We start from the raw sequence: 26,757 nt of genomic DNA, 5'->3' as shown, positions 1-26,757 counted from the left end.
AGGTGGTAATGTGTGATAAATAGACTGAAAAATTGGACTGGGTCAGGTTTTGAAGGGCTTTAAGTGCCCAGTAGAGGGCTATATACATTTCCTCCTAAAAGGAGTAGAGAACCCCTGAAGTTCATTGAGTGTGGAACTAACACGGTCAGACTCATACTCCAGGAAAGTCACCAGCCTCTGTGGAGGGTGTATTGAAAAGGGAAGAGGCATGGAGCTTGGGGGCCAATTAAGAGATGATAGGCCTAACTAGTGTAGTGGCCATGTAGGTAGAGGGAAGGGATTGTGAAGTTCTCTGAATTTTTATGAGAAAATAATTACATTTAATGCCTAGCTGAAACGTAGCACTTAAGTCAGTAAAGTCATTACTCTGAGAAGAGGTGCGGAGGCCTCACCAAACAAAGAAGTCCATGACAGAAAAGAGTTTTAGAACTTTGGGTCTAAGCACATGCTCCATACTATTCCTCCTCCCCCCATCTCCACTTCCCACCTCTTACCTTTAGCATTGTGTAATGGAAAGAGTATTGGATTTGGGGTTCAGAGGTTTGCATTCTCGCATTGACACTCGGACTTTGAGGAAGTAAATGCCTCATCGGGTTATTGTTAGGGGGCACACTTTGTTAACCTTAAAAGAATTTTATAAGTGAGTTGCTACTAGTAAATGAATGTTTAAACAAATAAATTGACATTTATTTAATAAATGGCACAATGTAATGGCAAGAATGATGAACTTGGAATCTGGAAAGACCTGGGTTTGCATCCCACCCCTAACCCATAGAAAGCTGTGCGATCATAAACAGATCTTTAACACTATGCCTCAATTTCTTTATCTGTAAAATGGGGGTGATAGTAACAGTAACACCTGATCTCATGAGATTGTTGCAAGGATTAAATGAGATAATATCTATAAAGTACTTTGCACATCCTGAAAGGCTACATAAAAACGTTTGCCATTATTAACTCCTGACTGTGTACCTAATTAGCTGACTGTTGAGATGTACCAAACAAGGGATAATTTAGTTATCCCTCCCACATCATAACTTTCCCCCATCATGATTTTCATATACTGGGGGTTGGCATAAGAAATTAAATGGAAATTTGGGGGGAGTTTCACAGAAGCCACAGACAACATAGCAAAGGCCTCCAGATGACACAGAAATGCATAAAATATATGTAGTCTGTATAATATCAACATATTTTATCTTTTGATACCATGATAATTCAGACTTCTTCTCTGGTACAAAGGCAGAGACGTATTTTTTTTTTTTTTGCATGTTTTCTGGATTGTGGTGGTACTGCATCCAGCCCTGGTGTGTGAAAGGGATAACTGTAGTTTAAAGCTGATAGTGTGGGGCAGCCATTGTGCTCTCTGACACATTGCTTACTAATTCTGTCATCGTTAGAACCTTGAACTCAATGATAGATCTGATGTAGTGTGACATTTCTTACGTTATTAAAGAAATGCTTGCCTTCGAATATGTGCCTGTGAATTACAGTCCCAGGCACCCAGGTTAAGTCAGAGGCTCCAGATTTCTGTAGATAACATTACCAACATTTATGTTGGCCCTTTGTACTTAACCTTTCTCCAAATGGGGGAACAAAAATGTGGATTGATAAATAAACTTTAGCTTAAGGCATAAATGTTTTTTATAAGTAAGAGATTTTTTTCAGAATTCAACACATAAATACTCTTTTTGCAGAAAAAAATTCAAGGTTAATAGGATTCATATGGAATAAAATTAGATATGCAACTTTGCTTCAAGAAAAGAATTTATTGGGTATTCCACAAATATTGAAATAATTGTAGGGTGTTGATGGTAGTTTTAGTTATTATATAACTCATATCTTATAACTCAAAAACAACTAATAAAAAGCATTAACTGAATTTAAAAGTAACTGTTGACTATTATTTGACTGAATTCCATTTGATAAAACTTATTTGTGAAAAAAATTAATTTTGAGGGGCAGCTAGGTGATGCAGTGAATAGAGCACCCATTCTGGAGTCAGGGAGGACCTAAATTCAAATGCAGCCTCTCAGACACTTACTTACCAGGTGTGCCTTTCCCTCTCAAAAAAAATAATTTTGGGAATTTACATTATTTTACTCTATCCATAAAGTACACATTAAAAAAAAACCCAAACAACTTGTATTTCTATGCCACTGATGTTCTCACCATTATTTTAGGTACGTAAGACCCCACAATCAAAAAATTTCCTAAGTAATTGGGGAGCTACCACTAATATGCAAGAAACAATTAGTGCATGGTCAAAAATATCTTTCAATTAAGAACTAATTTGTCTGGTGTATTAAGTGCTTGGTGTACTTAATTGGAGTAGAATTATGGAATTTTGGAGTTGGACAGGACCTCAGACACTGTTATTCAACATATGAAGTAGTATTTTCCTCTACAATATCTTAGAGATAGTTGGTCACCCAAACCAAGGATAAAGAAGAATGTGCCTCCGGAGGCCATTCTTCTTTTTGAAAGCTGTAATTGTCAGAAAAATTTCCTTCTCTCGAGTCAAAATTTTCTTCTCTTCAACTTTTACCCATTATTTTTCAGTCCTGCCTTTTTACTGAGCACAACACACTCAATACGGTCCTTCAGATATTTGAAGGCAATGATTGTGTGTCTCCAGTAAGTCTTCTCTAGGCCTACAAATTATCCCCCTATGGCAGGCTTTCAGTTTCCCACACCATGCTGGTTTGACCTTTTCTGGATGAGTTCCAGCTTCTCAGTATTTTTCCTGGTGCCCAGAATTAAACCCAGGCCTCCAGAGCATGAACGTGGCGTTGATCGTGTAGAGTTCAAATTCATGGAGGAGTGTATGAGGGAGAGATGTCAGTAGTTGGCTGATATTGGGCTTTTTTTTTTTGAAGAGACAACTTCATTGGGAAGGAAAGGAGAGGAATAACTACTTATAAATCCCTTAAAGTAGAAAAACCATGGACCTAAGATTCCATCTTTGGAAAGGAAACCTCCCCTATTTCTGGGAGAAGTTGACCACAGAATTGAGAATCCTGAGAAAGCTTCCTTTATCTAGGCTTGCCTTCGGCCCTTTCTCTGTCATATCCTACACCAATTACTGTAAGCTAATGAGGTTTTGGTGTATTACATTTCATTATTAGATTTCCCTGGTGCTTGATTTAGCACGGTTTTATTTATGTTTTACTTGAAACATGTTCTAATGTATCTAAATGATATTTTCTTTCACATTTCAGGATGATTTTCATGGATTTGGATGGACTGCTTTACTGAAGCATTGAGTTCTTTTCATTCACCTGATAACTTGGAAACTGCTTGATTTGAAAATCTTCGACATACACAAATAAGGTAGGCCCCTTTGCGGTGTGGTTTGGTAATTCAGAATGAGAAGGTTTATTTTTGGTTTGGGAACATGTTAAATGTATTCTTTTCTTTTCTTTTTTTTTTGCCTCAGGCATCTATCTCACAGTCTGCTACAGAGTTTTATTTTACTAAATGAGCATGTTCACAAAGATATGTAGGATTAGAATTGAGCCATGTGTTTTGGTCCCAAAGAAAGAGATTTGTCATTACTTAGCTTAAATTAACAAAAAACTGAAATGCTACTCAGATTAACCCTTTATTCTAAGAGGGACACTATACTATCCAGTATAGCAAGCTCATGTTAAAGAAATAAGACCATTACGTTAGCAAAGAAAAATGGAAAGAAAGCAATCACATTTATTTTTGTGAAGTTGTCATTTTAAAGAGGTCTTTTTATGTTTTTAAAGAAAGGAAAATTTTACTTTTCATCTCTAATTAATGGAGGAAGCTTAGTCTGGGTGTGAATTAATTTTTCAGACTTTTAAAAATAACAGTTTTGACTTTTCAGTAAAGTTTTCCCTTCCGCTTTGTGGCACAGATGAGCTGAAGATAATTAGTGCAAATTTCAGGAGTACTTGATTGGTTTTCAGAGCTATTTGTGAAATGTCAGCATCCAGTGAAAAGGACTTTTCTATCTTATTACATAACTAATAGCTTTAATTCTTTGAACGTCTTTCATGTATAATGAATGGGCTCCTGTGCTTGTAAGACTGTTGGAAATTTGTAGGGCATGGGTCTCTATAGTTATTTGCCTAGGCTTAGCCCAAATGGATCTGGAAGAGTCAGACTGACTGAAACGACTGCACAATAATTAAAGTTTCCTAGAGAGTAAAGGCTATTTGATTGAAGGTAAATTTGAGGTGGTTTCAGAGGGGATAGAAAAACCATGAGGTAGAATAGAGGATAATGGTCAAGGCTCTTTTCTGAAGAGAGTTCTGGTTTTGGGGTTCTAGAAAAAGTAACATACCAACTTTGGTTTATGGACCCATTTCTTTTCCTTTTCTTCTTTTTTTTGGGGGGAGGCATCAGGGTTAAGTGACTTGCCCAGGGTCACACAGCTAGTAAGTGTCTGAGGTTGGATTTGAACTCAGTCTCTCCTCTAGGACTGGTGCTCTGTCACTATGCCACCTAGCTATCCCCAACTCATTTCTTTTTTAAAATTAAATTTATTTTTCTGTCCTGAACCTCAAAATACCTCCAGTTTATCCTGTATACATCTTGTTTGCACATGGTTATTTGCATGTTTTCTCCCCCATTAGATTGGGAGCTCCTCAAGGGCAGAGACTGTTTTTGCCTTTCTTTGAACCCCCAGTGCCTAACGCACACAGTAGGTGACTAATAAAAGCTTACTGACATATTGAAAAGAAAAAAACAACAAAAAAAGGAAGATTATATGTGAAACTCTTACATCTGAATCTCTTATAAATGAATCTCTTACAGTTTGCTTTTTCAAAAAGTATATATTCAGTCCAGCTTATTTTCATAAATGTCTGTATCAGCAAACACCTCAGTGTCCCCAGGGTGGCTGCCAACACAGGTTCTTAGATCTGCTTTGTTAAAGGAAAGCAACTCAAAATGGGTTAACAAGCTTACTTTTAATCAGTCAAACATATATCGTTTACCTAGTTCAGGGGAAAAGGTCAGCACCCGAACTTTTGAGTATACAGACAGAATTATCGAGACAGAGAAACGGATCAAGTAGACAGATTTCCAAACTGTCCAACCATTACATCCATACCGAATCAACATCTGGGTTTTTCAAAGCCGGGGGCTTCTCAACAACGGCTTCCCAGAGTCTCATCTGATCAAATCACAGAACACTTCTCAAAGTGAGCCCCAAAGCAAAGCCTCACATCAGGGTTTATATAGCCTGCTCCTGGCTCAGAGAATGTCACCACCCTCTTGACCCACTGCCCAATCACACAGCATCAAGGTGTGGGCATTCCTGAAAACCAAGCCTCCTGCCACAGGCTCCATGTGACCACATTCAGCCTATTAGAAGGCAGAGTATATTTTCAAATCAAGGAAGTTTCTCAGAGTCTCTTAAACCTATCAAAGGGCCTAGGGGCAGGGAAGATCTTTAAATTTGCATTTCCATTACAATGTCCCGCTTCTTAGTTTCCTTCTGAACTTCCCTCTCTTTGGTGCATTTAAAAAAAAGTGTTAGTGACACTCTCTTCTGTCTTTCTTGACAACACCATTGCTACTTCCCCTTTTCACCTTCCCCATAAAGAAAGAAAAATAATCATCACTATCAAATAAGTATAATCAAGGAAAACAAATACATCATTTACCATTTACCAAAAATATTTGTGATCTGTACCTTGATTTCCTTTCCTCTTTGTCAGGAGGTAGAGCAGGGCTCTTCACAGTCTTGAGAATTATATTTGAACACTGCATGTCTGAAGTATTAGTTTTTTTTTCTTTGCAATATTGTGATTGTATAAATAATTCTACTTATTTCACTCTGTGTCAGTTCATATAAGTCATCCCAGGTTTCTCTGAAACCATCCCTTTCGTTGTTTCTTATAGTAATGTTACATTATTTTATTACATTAAATTGATGATATGTTTAGCCATTCTTAAATTGGTGGGCAGCATTACTGCTGTCTAATGCCTCCTTTAAGAAGAGTCTTTCATAATGTACTGTACATCTGAAATACAGTTATTAATAAAAATTATTTAAATATCTGTTCTTTAGTTTCAGATCCATAACAAGCTATAGGATTAGATTATTGCAGTAACAGAAGGTAGACAAATTCCTACAAGGATAGATCTCCAGGCAGTTTCTTTATCTTTAATTTTTTATTGCTAGCTTTTTTTTTTACATTACTTTCTTTTCCAAGTATATCTCTTTTCTTTCCTTCTTCAAAGAGTTATCCATTGTAACAAAGAATAAAGAGAAAGAAAACAGTTCATTAAAACTAACCAGTTAGGTCAGTCAAGATTAATAATCTATACAAGGTTTCTTAACCACCTCTGCAAAGAAGTGAGGGTGATGGATTTGTTTTTCCTTTCTCCTTCCAGGGCCATGTTTGGTCATTATAATTAAATTGTGTTCAGGTTTGAATTTTTTTAGTTCTTTCCGGTCCCATTGTTAAGTTATTGAGCGTATTTTTTTCCTGGTTCTGCTTACTTTACTTCTGTATCGGGTCATAAAGTTCTTCTCATGATTCTTTGAATGCTCATCTCCATCTTTCCCTTGTTGTTATCATTGTTCAGTCACTTGGTGGTGTTTGACTCTCCATGACCGGGGTGGGGAACCTGTGGCCTTCTAGGTCCTTGGGTATGACCTTTTGACTGAGTCCAAGTTTTACAGAGCACATCCTTTTATTAAGGGGATTCGTTATGTGAAGTTTGAATTCAGTCAAAGGGCCGCACTTGAGGACCTAGAGGATCACATGTGACCCTGAAGTCACATGTTCCCCATCGCTGCCGTACCATAGCGCATTAGGCCCTTCTATCCTCCACTATCTCTCAAAGTCTGTCCAAGTTCATGTTCAGTTGTTTCTGTGACACTGCTTGTCTTTTCCTATGCTGTTCCCTTTTTCTTTTGCCTTTACTCTTTTCTAACATCGGGGTCTTTTTTAATGAGACATGTCTTCTCATTATTTGACCAAAGTATTTAAGCTTCAGCTTCAGTATTTGACCTTCCAGTGAATAGTTTGAATTAATTGCTTTAAGTAATGACTCTGTAATTCCATTATTTTCGTGTACCACAATTTATTTAGCCATTCTTCAGTGAGTAGATAGTTTTTTTACTACCACAGAAAGTACTGCTATAAATATTTTGGTGTATATGGGACCTTTCTATCTTTGACCTCTTTAAAATATAATCCTAATATTTAGTAAAAAAAAGTGTGGACATTTAAGACATTTTCTTAGTCCATTTCCAATTGCTTTCCAGGATGGTTGGACCAGTTAACCGCTTTACCAAGTATATTCATATGCTTCTTATGCAGAATTTTTGGAAATCTATAAAAAATAAATGTAGATAACCCTATAGGTTAATGGTAAGCAATGGCCGTGTCAACCTGAACACAACTAAATTGATATTACCGAGGAAGCTAATCTATATCTGACTTTGACAGCAAAATCTTAGCTGGAAGGTACTTTAGAGGCCCCAAAATAGAATTGTTTTCCAATGAATCATAAGTTTGACTTGGGGAAGGAAGAGGGGGAGAGAATAAAAAATTATTTATCACTGCTTCTCATTCTACATTCTCCTTGCCATTCCTTTTTTTCTTTGTTTAGGAAGAATAAATGGTAAGTTGGGGATGATGAGTTTGGGGAAGTGAGTCATTGGGCTCTTCCTTTCACACCCACTTGAGAAAACTTGTGTAGCCTAGTAGCTTAGATTCTGATCTATGGCACTGGGTTCCAGAGAGCTATAAGGTTGCATTTTATTTATATATATTTTTAAGTGATGACAGTTGTAGGCTTTTCCTGCAGAATTTTCCTTTGGGGATAGACCATTGGAGAATCAAGCTTTCATTGCTCAGATCCAATTAATATCTAAATAAGAATCTTTTATATAATAAATAGTCATTCTTCCTTTGATTGCAGACCTTCAAGGACTTCGGGGAACTGAAGATTTTTAGCCTGGAGAAGAAACAATTTAGGTTGACGATTCTAATTCTTTTTGTGTCATGGAACCCTTTGGCAGTCTCTGTAGTCCTTTTCTTCAAATAACGCTTTTAAATGCATAAAATAAGATATAGAGCATTACAGAGGAAATCAGTTGCATTAAAATAGAGTTATTATAAAAATATAAAAAAAAACAAATAGTTCACCAACCTCCGATTTAGAAACCATCACTTAGGGGTACATGATGGCTACTCTCAAATATTTGAAGAACTCTCACATGAGGGTTTAGATCTGTTTCTTTACCCCTAGAGTGAAGATATAGAAATGGCTATAGGGAGGGGTATTATTTTAGTCTTCACTAAGGAAAAAAACAAACAAACCAAATACCATTTTTGTCTTTATTATTTCCAGTGCCTTGACTATAATAGGCATTTATTAAAGATTGTTGAATTGAATTGAACAAATAAAGCTACCCAGAAGAAGAATGGATTGCCCAGGAAGGTCGTAGCTTCCCTTTCTCTTAAGATTTTAAAATGATAATAATAATAATAGCTAGCACTTCTGTAGCATTTTAAGGTTTTCTAAGAACTCTGCACCCATTGTCTCTTTTTATCCTTAAAACAACCCTGGGAGGAAGTTGCTATTATTACCCTCATTTTATAGATGTCTGCTGGGTACTCCCTGAGATTTTGTGTCCTCTATGGAGAATAATAATGAATTCGTTACAGAGGTGTCCTTGTGACAGCTGCTCATGCTGAGGGAATTGAACTAATTTTATGTTTAGGCATATCTTTCCTAGAGACTGTTAATTGCCACATTTTTAGGTAGAGAAACTGAAGTACCAAGAGATTAAACTGTCTGTTCTCCTGTCTCCTTGGACTTGGGAAGGGGATGGTATAGTAGAAAGAGCATTCAACTAAGAATCCAGAAGTCTTGGCTTTTAGTTCCAGGTCTGACCTTGACTGTCTGTGTGACCTTGGTCAAGTCCCTCCCCTTATCTGGTCTTTTTGGTTGATTGACCTGTAAAATAAGAGCTGTAAACTAGATATTCTCTAATATTCTGTAATTTTGGATTTGTGATGATGGCTAAAAAATTGCACAAAATCAACTATTCTGAACTTATTTGTGAGCTCATAATAATGACACTATCTAGTATTTAGATAATACTTAAAAGTTTTCATTTACTATAATATACCTGTATCAGGAATGGGGAACCCATGTCCTTAAGGCCACATGTGACCTTCTAGGTCCTTAAGTGTGGCCTTTTGACAGAATCCAAGTTTGTTCTGTGAATTTTTGACTCTGCCAAAAGACCTCACTTAGAACCTAGAAGGTCTACATATGGCCTTAACGACACGGATTCCCCACCCTGGTCCTGTATAGTTTTGTTTATTATCCCTTAAGCTTGATCTAACAATAGTTACTTGTGATCCCATAGATCCAATTAGGAAAGAAAAATTCCTTCGTTGGAACCTTCCTGTTTAAAGGGGGAAATTATCCCACTTGACAGTGACCCTTTTTGTTTCCAGCCGCTAAGAGGAGAGGAGAGAATGCTGAATCAGCAGCCAAGTGACTTGGGTTCAGATCCCGGCCCTGCTACTTAACCTTGGTGGATCATAAACAAGTTACCCACTCTGGGCCTCAGTCTCTTTATCTGTAAGTGGAGGGAGTAGGTCCCTTCCAGTTCTAAATAAATAATCCTGCACATATAATACACACACACAGACATACACACATATGTAGGCATGGATTATTGAAACTCCATCCTGCTTTCTAGGTTTTAATATTTTTCTGACTGGGAGACTTCATAACAAAATTAGATGTATTACAATGCTGTTTCTGAACTTGAGTGTCAGTGGATGTTGTACAGACTTGTACCATCTTCATTTTTGTAGCAATGGAAAATCTTCCTGCACAGTGAGTGGTTCTTAACCTGAGATCGAAGGGTCAACATTTATTATATGGATAGGAACTGCCAGGGATGAAATAGAAATGTGATCAAAAGTAGCAAGAACTGTCTTTCTTCTACTTCTTTCTATACCCTATAGTATTGGGTACAAACATTGTTTAGGATTTTAAGAAAAGCCAACAAAGTTTGTTTAAGAAATGATTGTTCAAGAATGCTTTTGTGTTTGTTGTTTAAATGACAAGAAGCTTGCCCTTGGTCCAGAAGGACCTTCATTGTCCAAGAAAGTCCAAGGGGTCTTGTCATGTTAGCCTAGCTTCTGGGGATGAGATGGAATGTTGTTGTTATCAGGTGAAAGTATTTTATGAGTTATAAAGCTAAAGTGTGTGTGTGTGTGTGTGTGAGTGAGAGAGAGAGAAAATTCTTTCTCATAGTTTAAAGCCACCATATCATGATCCCACTTTTCTTATTCATGCAGGAGGGTGGAGGCTAGGTTAGTCTATAAAGTAGTCCCCCAGAGCTACTGATCTGATAATGGTTTCTATAGCTAATTAATAAGGATGGAAGATGAACTTAAAAGGGAAATTGGGAAAATACAAGAAATCACCCCCTTGAAAAGGATGCTTTTTTTCTCTAGCTGAAGTAGAATTCTCCTCCAGTGAGCTACAATTTTAGTATGGGGAAGATGTAAAATTATTCAGTACTTCCTCCCATTCTAAATCTTCTAGCCCATTTTCTTCCTGTTTTCTCTTTTTGCTTTGAAGGATGGAAGATAAGTTAGAGATGGCCAGGGTTTGAAGTGACTCACTGAGTTGTGCCCTTCACACCAACCTGAGGAAACATGTAGGTGTGTAAAAAGCTTCTTGATCTACAGCCCTGTGCTATAGAGAACTGTAAGGTTTCTGTCAGTGATGAAGGTTGTGGACTTGGCTTATGCAGAATTTTCCTTGTCTGGGGTTTGCACAGTGCTCACCTTATTACATTTGAGAGGCAAGTTTCATTGCTTAAGGGGACAATTTACTGTGGAGGGTTTATCTCTCTGAGCTCCCAGTGTTTTTTTCTGCCTTTTAATAAAATGTGAAGTCACAAAGCAATTAAATAGTAATGTAGTTTTCAGGCTTGAGGCAGGGAAAGGCTAACCAGGGGCAGAAGGACTTACATGATTGACAGAGGCTTGCTGGAGATTTACATTGGGAATAAGTCGTTCTTCAAAATTTTCTTCATTTTTCTCATGGGAATTATGGACTAAATCATATACTGGGAGGATGGATGATTAAAAATGTAGGAGTTATGAATTCTTTTTGACTTTGTAAATCTCTTAAGTCCTCTACCTTAACATAAATATTTCATTTTGAGATGGGAATTAGAACTGCAGAAGATTTAAGGGAAGCAGAGAAACAACTTTGGATTTGAAAAAATAATAATGATTTGAATAATCTTAGCATGGTGAGGATTTGGTAGAATTACTTTTTGGACACAATGGAATGAAGAATGGAGCCCTGAAAATTGTGTCTAAAATTTACTTCAGCTTAGTTCCTCAATTGCACAGACTTTTGTAGATCTGTTAGAATAATGGATTGACCCTGGTCAAGAGGATGGCTTTCTGGAGTTTGCTTTTGTTGCCTTTATAACCCTGTTTAGTTTTTGCCACTCCCATAGAATGAAAGCAGAGTAAATGACTTGTTTTCTGAGGACATCTGGGGTCTGTGCGTGGGTATTTCCCCCGCTAATTGTTAAAAAATAATCCTTATGCCTAACAGCTCTGCATTTTTGCTGACATTTTCGTAGTGCTTTATTTAGTTGAGGATTTTGTGGCACCTTTCATTCTCATGGTACTAAGATCATTTTTCAGAGTTTTGAATTGTTGCCTTTTGGAGAAAGTTCTGTTTTGATCCAAATTACCTTGGTTTTCTGAATTCTGATATATTTGGCTTCCAGGGTTGGAAAAAAATGATATTAAGATCGATGAACCTAAAAGCTTTTGTGAAGCTATTAATGTTATGAAAGTCTTGGTAGCTAGTTGTTGATCCCTCTGGATAATAAAGAGTTAATTTAAATTACCTTAAAGACACAGGTGAACTAAAGTGCAGAGGTGTTCACAGGTTAATCACCTTTGTTTGTGAAAGCTGGTGGTTCCCCCATCTCTATCTGAAAAATAGCAGCCCTTCTTTACCTTTTATGCAACCAACCTAGCCCTGCTTCTCTGGTCTTGATAGTTTATTTCCAAGTTATTTCTCTGAAGATTTGAAATGTGTGATATCAGGTTCATTTCCTGAACTTTCTATATAATGATGTTTTTTTTCTGTGTCAGTCAAGAAATATTTATGGACATACACTTACAATTGTGCCCAATATTTTATAAGGTATTGGAAACGTATAAGATATACCTACCGGCCTAGAGCCTACATTCTTTTAGATCAGTTTGCACTTTATTAATATACCTAGTTGTGAAATAACTTCTCCGAATGCCAGTCAAAATAATCCTTCCTCTGTCTGTTGCTTTTTCTGCAAAAGGATTAAAAGGCACATAGCATTCTGCCTTAGAGCTGGCCCCCTGCCTTTGTTACTCAAGGGCCTAGTTTCTGGCTGTTGTCTTTCCTCTCCTAGGGGGCTGCAATCAGTTAAAGTAATTTGCCTTTCTACTTTCTGAATGTATTTATTCAGCTAGTCTTTAAACTCTTTCTTCCCCATCCTCATTGGTCTTCCCTAAATAGTCTATCAATAAGCATTCGTTTATTATATTGTTATATTGTGATATTGCCTGGAAAGATGGAGGCTTTTAAAAAGTCTCCTTGGTTTCTATGGCACAGACAATAAAGCCTCACAGCTTTCTTAGGGCATTCCTAGCCAAAGAAAAGGTCGATATCATTCCTCTCTTCCCCTCTGATTATTCCACAGTAAAATAGCATGCTTGTTGAAGTTCCTCGTTGCTATGGTGGTCAGTGTGTTATGGATATATTCTATTGTTGCTGAGGGCATCATATTGGTGAATTTGGAACAGGGAGAGGTGAAGTGTTACGGATCTTTAAGACTCTTCAGACCCATAAAACATGTCAAAATAGATAATCAGTTGAACAGAATGTACCTTCTAAGACCAAGCCAGTTCTTTTCTCTTGAATAAACAACCTGTTTCAAAATATGTTGGCAGCCCAGCCTGAATCAGAAGGTGAAGTAGGTAAACACCTAGCTGTGTGTTTCAGTTTCTTTAGGCATGTTTCCTCTGTTCACTGAGCCTCATTTCCCCACTCCTTTCCCTCGCCCCAGTCCCATATATGACTTTTTCCTCCACTCCACACGCCCAGTGTTGGCAAGTCACCCTTATGTACTTTTGGGTCTTATGCCAAAAGATTTCTGCTTGTTGACAGATTTCACGAATGCCCAACCCTTTCGACTTGGTAACATCCCAAGTAAGACAAGATTAGGGTTTTTTTTTAGAATGTTTTTGACAGGCTAAGAGGGATTGGGTTTTTTCCCCCCTCTCCATCAGTCTCTGAAAAGTTGATTTGAAGAACAGGTTCCAGACTTGGAGGACTTAGGTTCAAATGTAGTGTAGATACTTCCTGCCAGTGTGACTTTGGCCTTAACCTCCCTGGGCTTTATTTTCTTCTCTATAGAATGAAGGGGTTGGACCAGAGCAGCTTAGGTCCTGTCTGGCTCTAGATCTGGGATGTGATGATCTTTTGAACTGAAGGAATTTGTGGAGTTGTGACAAGAAGAAAGACTGTTTTCTGGTCTCACAGATGGTGAGATGCACCGGTGTTTTTGACTACTTTGGTCCTGACCTCATCTTTTTTTTAATATGGTTCCCACATTGTCAGCTGTGTGAAGGGGAGGTAGGTGTGTAAAGCAGATTTAAAAGGTTGCCAGGTGGAAGTGATTAACAGGTGTAACCACAGTTACCAGTCTCTTCCATCTAATTAGAGTTGAGTCCTAGCCTGTGAGCATAGGTGTGGCAAGCACCTGATGCTTTCCCAAGATGTTGGATATTGTCAGGTGACAAGTAAGTCATGGTGATATATGTGAGTGCAATGTCATACTTTTTCCTAGCTGGAATTGTAAGATGTAAACCAAGTGAAGGCAAGTAGCTGTTTCTAGTATGATATAACTTTGTATTTATTTTTTAAACATTTTTCATATACTTGTGTACACATTCTCTCTCCTTATGGAGTATAAGCTCCTTGAAGGCAAGAACTTTTTTTTCCCTTTTTATATACCCATAGTGTTTGGCACTTAGTAGGTGATTCATAAATACTTGTATTTTTTGAAGGTAAGGGCATTGGAAAACTTTCATATTCAGTCAGCCTTTAATCATTTCGAGGACCAGACCTAGTAGTAGTATTTCTGGGTCAAAGGGTATTCACAGTTTTATTACCCTTTGAGCACAGTTAAGACATTTAAAAAAATTAATTTATTAATTTTTAGTTTTCAGCATTCATTTCCACAAGATTTTGAGTTCCAAAATTTCTCCCTATCTCTCCCCTCCCCCTCTCCCATCCTCTTCCCCCTTATTTTCTTATAGGGCAAGATAGATTTCTCTACCCCCTAAAGCATTTAAAGAAAATAAACAATCCATCCTAATTCATAGGTAAAGCTGAACCTTTATCTTCTCAAGGCATTAGCTCCTGTTTGGTATTCCTGATTTCATATTCAGTATTCTCTCTTACTATGCCCTGTTTCTGGAGTAATAGCTTACGTACTGCTTTTGAGTTTCAGAAGTACCTTACATTGCTTATCTCAGCTGTCTCATCAGGGCACAAATTCTGGCAGGCGGTATCACTAGAAAGTCCTTTAGCATGGTTTTAGAGTTTTGTCCAAGGACCACAAGGAAATAATGACTTGTTTTGGTTCACTGTTACTCTCTAAATGTCTTGCATAAGCATAATAGGAGTTGATATCTGCAGTGGTCGAGGGGGTAATCACACTGGGATGTGTCACACTGAACAGTGGAATACTAGTAACTAGCATTTATATAGTTCTCTAAGGTTTGCAGACACTTTACAACTGATATTCTCATGACAACTTTGGGGAGTAGGTATTATCATCCCTATTTTACAGGGAAGGGAACTGAGGCAAACAGAGGCAAATGACTTGCTCAGGTTCACAAAGATAGTAAGTGTCTAAGGCCACATTTCAATTTAGGCCTCCTTGACTGCAAGTCTGGTACTTTATCCACAGCACCACTGGCTGCCTTATGTTGGAGTGCCAGACTTGGGGCTGAAGACCATGAGTTTGAATCCTAGCTGTGCCACATGCTGCCAGTGTGACTTTGTACCCTCATCTCATCTCCTGGGATCTTGATCTCTTCATCTTTTTTTTTTTTAAGCAATCGGGGTTAAGTAACTTGCTCAAGGTTACACGGCCAGTTATTTCTGGGTGTGGTGCTGAGTATCTGAGCCCGGATTTGATCCAGGTCATCCTGACACTGGAGCCCGTGCTCTTACTCGCTGTGCTACCTGGCCACCCGTATGGTCTCTTCATCTGAAAATGAGAGGACTGTGTTTCGATGGCCTCAATTTTCTCATCTCTAAAATGAGGCAATGAAATTAGATAGACCAAGGTCTTCCAGTTCTGAATTTATGATCTTAATGCTTTGTGATTGATGGTTCTTGACCTATTGAGTGAAAAGATGCGAGCTTAGTATACAAAGGATGACTCTTCTATTCCTTGCAATATTTTCACATTATTATTTCTTAATGGGATGAATTACTTTACCCTCCCAACTCTAAATGCATGAACCTTTAAGAGGCTTGGGGCATCATATATGTCAACATCATAGCAAGTCTTTGCTAGTGACACATAAATGGCTGTGACCTATAATGTGTAATTACTGACTTTATATTAAAAATAAAACTTGAATTAGAAAAGGATTTAAATTTGTGTTTTCTTTTGAAACAGTGGTTTCTAAGAACAGGTTACACGTCATGTTCCAACAGCCAAGTGTTATGTTAATGGCGTGACTGTTCTCTGTGACGCATTCTCAGGGGGGGGCAGAAGGGGGGAGGTGGGCAGGCAGGCACAAAGGTCTTGCTCTTGGAGTCATGGGAACTGAGTATGATTTGGCCTCAGGGTCTAGCCCTGGCTCTGTTACTTATGACCTATGATGTTGATCAAGTCATTGAAGATCTCTGGACCTCCGTTTATTCTTCCATAAGCATATATTAAGTGCCTTCTGTGTGCCGGGCACTGTGCTAAGTGCTTTTCCAATATTCTCTCATTTGATCCTCACAACAGCCCTGTGATGAAGGTGCTATTATTATCCCCACTTTAATGTTGAGGAAACTGAGGCAAACGGCTAAGAAGTGTCTGATGGCATACTGGAACTCGTGTTCCTGACTCTAGGTTTTGCTGTCTATTCCCCAGTGCCAGCTAACTGCAAAAAAATGAGAAAATTGTACTAAATGACCTCTTAATAAATGCTTATTGATTGATTGATGGGTGCAAGGGAAAGAGGGCTAGCTCTGGAGTCAGAGGATCTGGGTTCAAATTTTGACTCAGCTTCTTACTCCTGGGGTAACTTGGACAAGTCACTTCTCTCAAGGTCTCAGTTTCCACCTCTGCTGGGTGTAGGGAAGCTAGGTGGTACAGTGGAGAGAGGGCTGGGCCTGGTGACAGAAAGACTAATCTCTATGAATTCAAATCCAGCCTCAGACACTTACTAGCTGTGTGACCCTAGGTAAGTCACTTAACCTTGTTTACCTCAGTTCTTTATCTGGAAGATGAACTGGAGAATGAATTGGCAAACCACTTGAGTATCTTTGCCAAGAAAACCCCAAAAGAGGTCACAGAGAGTCAGACAGGACTGAACAGCAGGGAGTAGGGGTAAGGGGTGGGGGAGGACAAAAGTGATCCCTGGGGTTCTTTCCAGCTCGAAAGTATGATCCTGTGAACTCAAGTTACCCTAAGTTTTACCTCTAGCCCTGTCTTCACCCTTGTCTAATCTGCTTTTTTTTTTAAAACCTTTTAATCCAGTAGGCTTTTGGCTTTAAGAGCCAGTGTTGAAGAAAATTAATTGGAACTCATTCACCGTGCTTTTAATTCTCATGAAAATGAAAAGACGAAGGGTCTGTGTAATTCTCACATTCCAATGCCTTGGCATGGTGTGGAAGTGTGGGGTGTGTTCTGCCCCACATGCTCTGCTGGACTCTGTTATACTGTCCCTGAACCCCAACACCTAAGAAGCTCTTTCTCTTAGGAAAAACTGACTCCAGTCTGAGTGATGGTTCTAATTGCGTGTTCCCATGCTCTCTGTCTCTCTGTTTTACCACCCCCTTCTCTCTTTCTCTCTCTCTGTCTCTGTCTCTGTCTCTCTGTCTCTGTCTCTGTCTCTGTCTCTCTCTCTCTCTCTCTCTCTCTCTCTCTCTGTCTCTTTCTCTCTCTCTCTCTCTCTCTCAGATGATTAATAGAATAGGCAGCTCTTAGAGAGCTCAGATAAAGCAGTACTGATTTTGAAAATAGGAGTATAAATTTTGAAGTCTTTGACAACCAGGATGTTCTTACCATGGAATTTCGAAAATTTGATTTAGATTTTCTCCCCATTCTTTTGTAACTGTGTGTGTCTATGTCTGTCTTTCTGTCTCATTTTTATAAAGGATATTTACTTTAAACACATAGTACAAAATCTCTCCTCTCATCCCCCCTTTGCCCCCATACGATTTCAGACCTCTTCTCTGCCACCTTGGTTTCTGGAGAGAGTGGGCTCGGACTTTAAAAAGTTTCTCACAGTGTTTACTGAGTCTTGCAGTCAGCTACTGCTAAGCATTGATGCCGGGCTGGGTATGAGCTCAGTTCTCACACTCTCTGTCCTCCACTTGCATGTTCTCTTGACCTTTCAAAACTCATAAGGTCATTGCTTCCAAATGAATCCCCCTCACCTGAAAAAAACAACTGCAAGAGGCAAAGAAAAGGGGCCTGTTTTCAGAGATCCAGATGTCAGCTTCTGAGGTCTCTCTCCTTACAGCATTGCCTTTCACTGGACAAAGTCAGCGGAGTCAAAGCCTAATAACCAAGATTGAGGAGCTGCCTTTTTTTTTCCCTAATCAATCAAATATCTGCTGGGCAGTGGGATCAGGATTTCATCTCACCCAGAGGAACAGATACCCTGAGAAGCGGAATCACTTTATGCTTTGGATTGCAAAGGTTTAGTTTGATATCATCCGCCAGAAATGACTAAATTGTGTATTCTTTTCTGGCCCGGTAACGCCCCTGCTGAGTCTATACCCGGAAGCGGTCAAATAGTAATAATAACTCTTTTGTGGTGGCAAAGAGCCGGTGCCCATCAAATGGAGAGTGTCTGAAGAAATTATGGTGCGTGAATACAAGGGAATACTATTGTGTTTAATTTCTTAAAATGGTGAAAATTTTATCATTTTAAGCGATAAAAGAAATCGCTTAAAATGATAAAATTTCTAGAGAAATTTAGAAAGATTTATATGAACTGATGCAAGTGGGAAGAACCGGGGGAACAATATATATATATAATAGCAACAGTATAAAAACAAACAACTTTGAAAGAACTCTGATTAGTGTAATGATAAACTGTGATTCTAGAGGATTTTTGATGAAGCAAGCCTACCTCCTGTCAGAGGGATGGTAAGCTCAGGTTGTAGAATGAGACATACATTTTTTTGAACGTGGCTACTGCAGGAATCTGTTTTTCCTGATTATGTTTATTAGTTAGGAAGATTTTATTTTTCTTTTCGTTTTCCATTGTCGAGAGAAAAGAAATGCTCATTAATTACTAGAAAAATAAAGTTTAAATGTTTCCCTATCCTTAATTTATACATTTCATAAATAGACTCTCTTACTATTCTCACTTTTAAGAAGACTATGTAAAACGAATACAAACCCTAACTTATTCTGGTGTGGGGTTTTTTGGGGGGCAGGGGGCAACATATATGACCTTTTTTTTTTTTTCAAACTGTGGCTTAGTGACCCATGATGGCCCTAGTAATACAACAAAAACAGGGAATAACTGACAGACCACCCATGTGCTCCACTGATATGCAGACAATATCAAGACATAACGAGGAAGGTTTTTGGCTTGTCCAGTGGATGTCCAGGACAAATAGGTAGGTCTGGACAGAAGTAGGATAGGATGAGTTGGCCTGCTTGGTAACTTATTTTCTTAGTCTTTCTGGTTGAGTCATAAATCCCTCTGTATATCAAAGCACTGACCATCCAAAGGGTCCTTTGTGCCTGGGGGCCTTCTCTCTTTTGTCTTATATAGTCTGAACTGGTGTGGTGTGGGCTGCTTTGCCCTCCTTATTTGCCATTTTTTCTACCTAAGGAATATGAAGCATTCTGGGATAACCATGCCGCTCTCCCGTTCTAGGATCTCTTTTGGCCCTGAACGTTCCTTGTTCTTTCTTGTTATCTCAGGTAGGGTTGTCACACACTCTCACCTCCTTCTCGGCATTGCCATTAATATGCATGAGAATGTCTTCAGGCTTGACTTTTTTTCCTCCCTAGAGCATTCTGATACCCCTCTCCCTATGTTACCCTTCTCTTCCTTCTCCCTGCTCTAAGAGCTGAAGAATGGAGCATCCCAAGGATTTGGCTTTTTCCTTCAATTTCCAGCAGGTTTTTAGTTGCCCATCAAAAATATTACATGAAAAGAAAGAACTGTCAGATGTACATCTTTGATTTTTCCTTGGATTCCATATTCTTTTCTACCCCTCCCCCTAGTTCCCCCCTCCTCTTTCTTCCTCTCCCTTTCACTTTCCTCCGTTGTCTTCCCCCTCTCCTTTTCCCCTTCCCCTTCTCCCATTCCCTTTCCATCCCTTTCCTCCCCCTTTCCCCAGATCTGCTTGTTTCTGCCTCTTGGTCTCTGTCTGTTTCTGTCTCTCTAATTTTCACTTTTTGCTTTCGGATTTTGTGTGTTTTTGACAGTTAGATATGTTGCAGAACATGATCTATATCTGATTCATTTTCTCTTCTGATGAAGGATATACTGGTGACAGAGAAGCCTCAGGAGTTTTGGCTGACCTCAAAGAGAAAGCAAGGCACTAAATATTTGCTCTGTGAGTGTGTTTGTGTGTGCTGCTCAGTCACCTTGCAAATCAGTTGGATTCCTTCATTTGCTGTTATGATTATCATAGTGAAGCTGGCAGTCCTATGACTTCTGTGCTTATCTATGCAAAGTAAAACTAAAGGCTTTCAGCCCCTTCTTCAGAATTCTATTAGGATGGAAACTTCTTGAGTGCAGGAACTGTCTTTGCTTTTCTGTTTCTATCCCCAGTGCTTACCATATCATAAGTGTTTAATAAATACATTTTCATTCATTCATTCCTTTAAGACATCCCCTTATAAATGAGGTCAGAGGGGCAAGTCTATGGAAATTGGATTTGGAATACATAGTGATGTTTTCTGTCCTCCTCTGAGCAACTTATCCTCTGGTAAGCTGTTCCCTCTTTATTCTTTGATTTCCGCAATTCTTAAACCAATGATGTAATCATACTGGTCCTCATTAGTGCTGACCTGGAATTACTTTTTATAAATTGAAAACCAAGAACAGACCCTTTGACTTCCTGGTTTGTTCATGATTGAATGAATGGAGAGCCCTTACATTGTGTTTCCTGTGTTCCAGGCAATGTGCTAAAGTCTGGGGTTGTGTTCTAATAGGATATAACACACACAAGGGAGTGGGGGCCCAGGGTGGAGTTTGGGTTGGGGAGTCACAGGGATTAGGACTAGAGCTAGAGGGTAGTTGATTGTCACACCCTTTCTAGTCACTGCAGTAGCATGGAAATCTTTATTGTTGCCAAAGCAAGAGGTAGAAAGTAGGAGGTATAAATTGGTCAGAGTTGAAAGCATAAAATGTATAGCCTTGTGGCAAAAACAAGCAGAGTGCTTTGCGTATGGTAGACACTTAATACATGGAATGAACGTGCCTGCTGGACACCCCCTGATCTAGCAGTTTTTCAAAGAAAATTCTTCAGATTTTTTTTTTTTTGCCGTCCAAACTGGATGTAAGCAGATAATTAGGCAGCTATCTTTGCAAACAGCTTGTCTGGATCTGTGCGTCTCGTCTGAAGGTGCCGTGCTACTAGGTTATGCCATAAATCATTCCTTAGGGAGTGGGTTGAAAATCAAAAATCAAAGGCAAGATGAAAAAGTCGTTACGCTAAATGAGTAACTGTGCTTTAGAGATTCCCCAGAGAGCAGAAGCCATTGTCCAAATGGCCCTTTGCTGCCTCCAGGTTTGGTTGTTGAAGGTCCCATGACTGAATCAAGGTATTATTAGACACTAGACACTTCAATGGTCTTTTCCTTTTTAAGACTGTTGGAAGCAGTGAACCTAGGGTAATTAGCAGCTTGGTTATTCATAGAAGTGTAGTAAATATCCCACTCCTCCATTCATTCAGAGTCTGCTGGGGAAGACCCCTGGGTGCTGGTATCTGTAGTCTGAAAGAGATGGTCATTTCCTTGCATTCATCCTTTCTTTCCGTCTTTCCTTGTTTGCCTTGAGTGGCTTGCCCTGGCATTCCTACTCACTACACTCCATCACTCTTAACAACCGCAGAGGGTATGGAGGTCAGCATTGGGACTGGATTTGGAAGTGCTTTCTTGGCTTAATTGTTTCTGAGTGGGTATTTATTTCAAAACCATTGTGATAGGATGATAAAGCTTCCCCTCAGCCTGTTGCTTGAATTTGGACTTCAAGACTACGGAACATTAAAGTATTTAAAAGCACCCCAGGTTGTTTGGGTCATGCTTTAGATAGCTTTTGTGATGGCCATATAACTTCATGTTTCTTCTAGCCTGAGGGATTTATTATGTTGAGGACAGCTAATTGAAAACACAATTTAGACATTTTTTGCTCATTTAAAAATATTTGTTGAGCGCCCTTTAGGTAGTTTGTACATTGGGCAGGGAAAGGTGGGGCGCCCTAAATTAAGACATCGTCCCCCCCTCTAGGAGCTTGCTCTGTGCTAGAGGAGGTAAGACATGCACGTATTCATATATTAGTAAAGGTTTGTATACAGAGCATAAGGAGAGTATTAGTGATTATAGATGGGAAAGATGATACCTCTCCCCTTCCCCTGGTCCAGTCAATCCATCACTTGTAATAAGGGAGGGGAGGAAATAGTCATTTATTTGCCACCTAGGTGCCCTGTTTGGCACATTAGAATGCACTTAATAAATGTATTTCCTAGGCCTGGAGTGAGGAGGACCTGAGTCAAATCTGGCCTCAGACATTTACTTGTTGTGTGACCCTGGGAAAGTTACTTAATTCTGTTTGCCTCAGTTTCCTCATCTGTAAAATGAGAGAGGGAAATGGCAAATCACATCTGTATCTTCGCCAAGAAAACCCCAAAGGGTGTCAATGAAGAATGGGACGTGACTGAATGTGTGCCGAACACTGCACTAAGCTCTTTACACATATTTTCTCATTTGACCTTCACAACAATCCTGAGAGGCAGGTGCCAGTGTTATCCCTGTTTTATAGTTGAGGAAACTGAGGTAGACCATGGTCAAACAAAATGCTTGGGTTCACACAGTTAGGCAGTGTCTGAAGTTGGATCTGAGCTCTGGTCTTCCTGACTCCAAATTCAGCAAGCTATCCACTGAGCCAACTAGCTATTGAGAGAGAGACAGAGACAGAAAGAGACAGACACAGAGACAGAGAGAGAGACACACACACAGAGACAGAGAGAGAGAGACAGACACAGAGACAGAGAGAGAGAGACAGAGACAGACACAGAGACAGAGAGAGACAGACAGAGAGAGGGAGAGAGAGGGGAGGAAGGAAGGAAGATGGGGAAAGGAGGAGAATGGTCATCAAAACAAAGGAACACATCAGCCATGTCTGATTATACATGAAATATGTCATCTTCTCCCTTGAAGAAGTAGACAGAAATCTCATAGGCAGAGGGTGCATTTCAGGTAGTGGGAACAGTGTAAACAAAGGTATGGCATTGGAAGTGCGAAAAAATTTAGAAATTGGTGCAGGTCCATCATTGGCAAGAGCATAGAATTTGTGTATTCATAAGCAGTCTGGTTTTGTGCATTTTGTCCAGTCATATAATTTAGGACTTAGTGAGCATCAGCTCAATGCTAATTTTAAAGCTGTGGAAACTGAGACTCAGTTTTAGTGATCTGTTCAGAGTAGCAAGTTACTTCTTGGAAGGACTGGAACCCTAATTTGGGTCTCTGCTCTTGATCACGTACTTGCCTTAGGGAAAGCTATAAATATTCCCTAAGAAGAAATGTACAGAATGAGGCTGCACAGTGAAAAAGTTGTGAATTTCTGTTTGCCTCAGTTTCCTAATCTGTAAAATGGGGATCATGATAGCACCTGCTCCCAGGGTTGTTTGGAGGATCACATGAGCTAATAATTGTAAAGTTAGATGATGATGATTAATAGCTATGCCTATTTGGTCCAGATCTGTGAATTCATCTGTGTGGAGAATTCCTGGTGTGGAAAATCCCTCTAGGAAATGTCAATCAACAACCTCAGTGTTTCTCAGTTTTAGAGAGTTGCCCAGGACAGTGGAAAGTTGTGGGCTGGCTAAGGTCACATAGCCAGCATGTGTCAGAGGCAAGAGTTGAACCCCAAGTCTTTCAGACTCCACAACTTGTTACTTCTTGTAATATATTGCCAAAGGGATTCTGAGTAGTCGTGACTTTTCTCTGTAAGTCATAAACTGAAGCTACATTCAAGGCAAAATGTTACCCACGAAGTCGTATTACAGTGAATTGTTTTCTCTCCATGTTTCTGTGTATATTTGTGTGTGTGTGTGTTTGTAGAAACTCTGATTCTGTATTTTTTGTGACACTTGAGCTCATTGAAATCACTCCCTTATTTCTTATTGTTCATCCTGATTTCTGTCTTCCAGTTCAGTTCTAGATTGAGATCACTGGTCATGATATATCTAGCAAATGGAAGAATTTCGTGGCTTATCTATGCAGATGTTTGGGGTATTGAGGGAAAACTAGGCTCTCTGGTGAAAATTAAGACATCAGCACGTGCTGTCATTGGTCCCTTCTGAAAACGAAGGATGAACAGCATGATATAAGCAGTAATGTATTTGGAATCCACATGGTTTTTCCCGTGTGGGCTCTTAGGTCCATTTCTAATAGGCATGTAGTCTTACCCAGTATTTTATAAATCAACTTTAAAGCATAGTCTTATTTTACAAATAGAATTATCTGAATAATTCCACCATAAAAACTCTTCCTTTTTGATTAGCATTCTTTATTTGCATTCTGCTGGGTCACAAAGAGTAGTCATAAAATTGAATTTGTCATGTTGTATAATACACTCGCAAAAAAATAGTTGAGTCCTAAACATAGATTGATTGGATAACACCCTTATGGGCCTGTTAATTCATGTATAAATTCCTTCTTCTACTCCGCTCTCTAATCATCTCTAAATAACTATACCGCACACATACCTCACCTTAGGCTTAGAGGACCATTGCTATTTTCTTTAGGCACTCAAGAATTATAGAATAAAAAATTTATACTATTACTCATCATCAAATGACTCTCTGACTTCTAGATTAATCTTTTCTGGTGAGCAGGGGTCAAGGGTCTTTGAAAATGGTTAGCCTCTATTTTCCCTTCCCTTTAAAAAAAAACTAACACAACAAAGCCCTAATCTGTGATTTTATAATGTAGGGGTACTTCCTGTAAGAAGCAAGTACAATGATGTCTTCTTATATAGATGTTTACCTATTTTGCCATTCTCAGTTTTAGAGAGATTTGTGATTTGCCCTTTGTCACAGAGCCAGTTTGTGTCAGTGGTCAGATATGAATCCAAATCTTTCCTGACTCTTGAGGCCAGCTTTCTACTTTGCCAGGGAATTTCAGCTAATGATGAGGGAATCTGGTGATACCCAGGACTAAGTTACACTGTCATTTTTTTCTGATTTAATTTCAAAGAAATTTTTTTCTTACTAATTTGACAGTTTTCACACATCTACAAGGACAGGGGAATCCAGAAAGAATATTGTATTCAAAACTGCAAATCTACCACATATAACTGGTTGAGAGTTTGAAAATATGGCAGTCAACTTAAACATGATTTACCCAATACTACCCTTTCTGTCTGGGTCCCTGTCTGAACTTCCTTCAGCACTCTTAGTTTTTTGAAGTTCCTCTTCTCTACCCTCTTCTGATGATGCCATCTGGGGACCCAACACCAGGTGTTGCAGTTTCTGTTAAATGTTCATTGTCTGAAAGATTTTTGTATAAGCTTAAGTTTTATTTGCACAGTATCCTAATGGGAATGCTATAAAAATTCCATAAGTCTTGTGGAGAAGATTTTTAAAGTTAAGGATGTTTGTAGAGTTGCTTTGTCGCTGTTCAGTCATTTTCAATCCTGTTCGACTCTTTGTGACCCCATTTGCGGTTTTCTTGGCAAAGATATGGTTTGCCATTGGAATGGTATGCCATTTCCTTCTGCAGCTTATTTTACAGATGAGGAAACTGAGGCAAACAGGGTTAAATGACTTGCGTAGGGTCATAGAGCTAGTAAGTGTCTGAGGTCAAATTTGAACTCAGGAAGACTCAACCTCCTGACTCCAGGCCCATTACTCTATCCACTGAGCTACCTGGCTGCCCCGTTGTAGAGTTTTTGCCTGGTGCTAGACCCTATTTTTCGTTATCTGTTCTACTTTCTTTTTTTGTTTCTTAACAAAAGTTAAAGCACTGTGCTATGATTTCCATTTCGTCAGTCCAGTAGTAGCGTTTATGAAAAATACAAAGGTTTGCTTGATTATCAAGTATTAAAAATCAGTTTCCAAATGGACCCAACGACGACCTGATGCCAAGCATGAACAAATACCTTGAGCAGGAATCAGAACTTCAGGGCAATTGCATGTGCAAAAGCTAGATGAAGGTCGGTGCCTTTTCTAGAAATCTGGAATGATATTCTTTGGCTTAGTAGCTTTCATTACACTACCACTGCTGGCATTGTTGGCTAATAACTAGAGTGCCCATGGTGTAGGCTTGTCCGTCTCTTCCCCAAAGGGAGGAGAGCAAATAGACTTGAATCTTTGTACACAAATGGTTGTCAGCTTTCGAGGTGTGGCTGTTAAACCACACCTGAGAAGCTGCCTGGAGAAGCCAACTCGTAAAGTTACTTAAGAGCCCCCACCCCAGCATGCTCCAGACTGTCCACCTAGAGAATGGCAGTGAAGAAGAAGAGAAAGGGAGTGGGGATAATGGAAGCATTTATCTGTACCTCTGCCTTACGCTCTTTTGTTGACTAGAAGCATGGGAAAGAAGCTGTGTGTGTCTTCACATGCTGCTTTTAACCATACTGAATCATATTTCTTAGAATGTTTCTCTTTATACAGTTTCTTATTTGGAGTATTGTTTATATAATTGCAGTAGATTTCTTTCCATTTTTTTCTCTTTAAAATTATTTTAAATATTTAAGTTCATTCTACAAGCGTTTAAGTGCCTAGCATGTGTTCTATATGCATCCCCTCTTTCGTTGTCCCCTCTTATTAATTGTGGGCTTTTATATATTTCCAGACCACGTTCTTTGCATGCCTATGTATACAGGGTGTCCCTAAAGTCTGGACACATAGGAAATCTCATTAACTATGCATATTTCCAAAAAATGAAATGAATGAAAATTTCAACAACATTTTATTTAATTGGCATAAATGAGATTTCATAGGAAGACATAGGAGACAGATAGGAGATCTCATTAATTAATTAAATTAATCTCATTAATATGGGAAATAGTTCCCAAAAGCTAATGAAAGCTTTTATTCCATATGAAATTTTCATGGCTAAAATTTATGCTAATTAAATAAAATGTTGAAAATTTCGTTAATTTCATTTTTGAAGATATGTATAATTAATGAGTTTGCCTATGTGTCCAGACTTTAGGGACACCCTTGTGTATGTATACAAATACATCTGTATGTATGTGTTCAGCATCCTTTGTGTGATTCAAA

The 26,757-nt window shown here is 38.9% G+C and overlaps 1 protein-coding gene across 2 annotated transcripts in view; it reads left to right on the top strand.

Moving 5' to 3' along the window:
- The window catches only part of KANK1 (KN motif and ankyrin repeat domains 1), a 266,017-nt gene that overhangs the window by 87,606 nt on the left and 151,654 nt on the right, over window positions 1-26,757 (top strand). For both annotated transcript variants that reach the window (XM_069086846.1, XM_069086838.1), the window contains exon 2: window positions 3,222-3,333. The gene's annotated coding sequence lies outside the window, so the exon portion shown is untranslated. The remainder of the gene's footprint in view (window positions 1-3,221; window positions 3,334-26,757) is intronic.

Source organism: Petaurus breviceps, unplaced genomic scaffold (genome assembly GCF_028583685.1).
Source record: "Petaurus breviceps papuanus isolate PSGF00001 unplaced genomic scaffold, PetGlider_PUasm1.0 118, whole genome shotgun sequence".
Classification (NCBI taxonomy): Eukaryota; Metazoa; Chordata; class Mammalia; order Diprotodontia; family Petauridae; genus Petaurus; species Petaurus breviceps.
The sequence above is the reverse complement of the archived record's forward strand: the minus strand, read 5'-3'. Positions and strand labels throughout refer to the sequence as shown.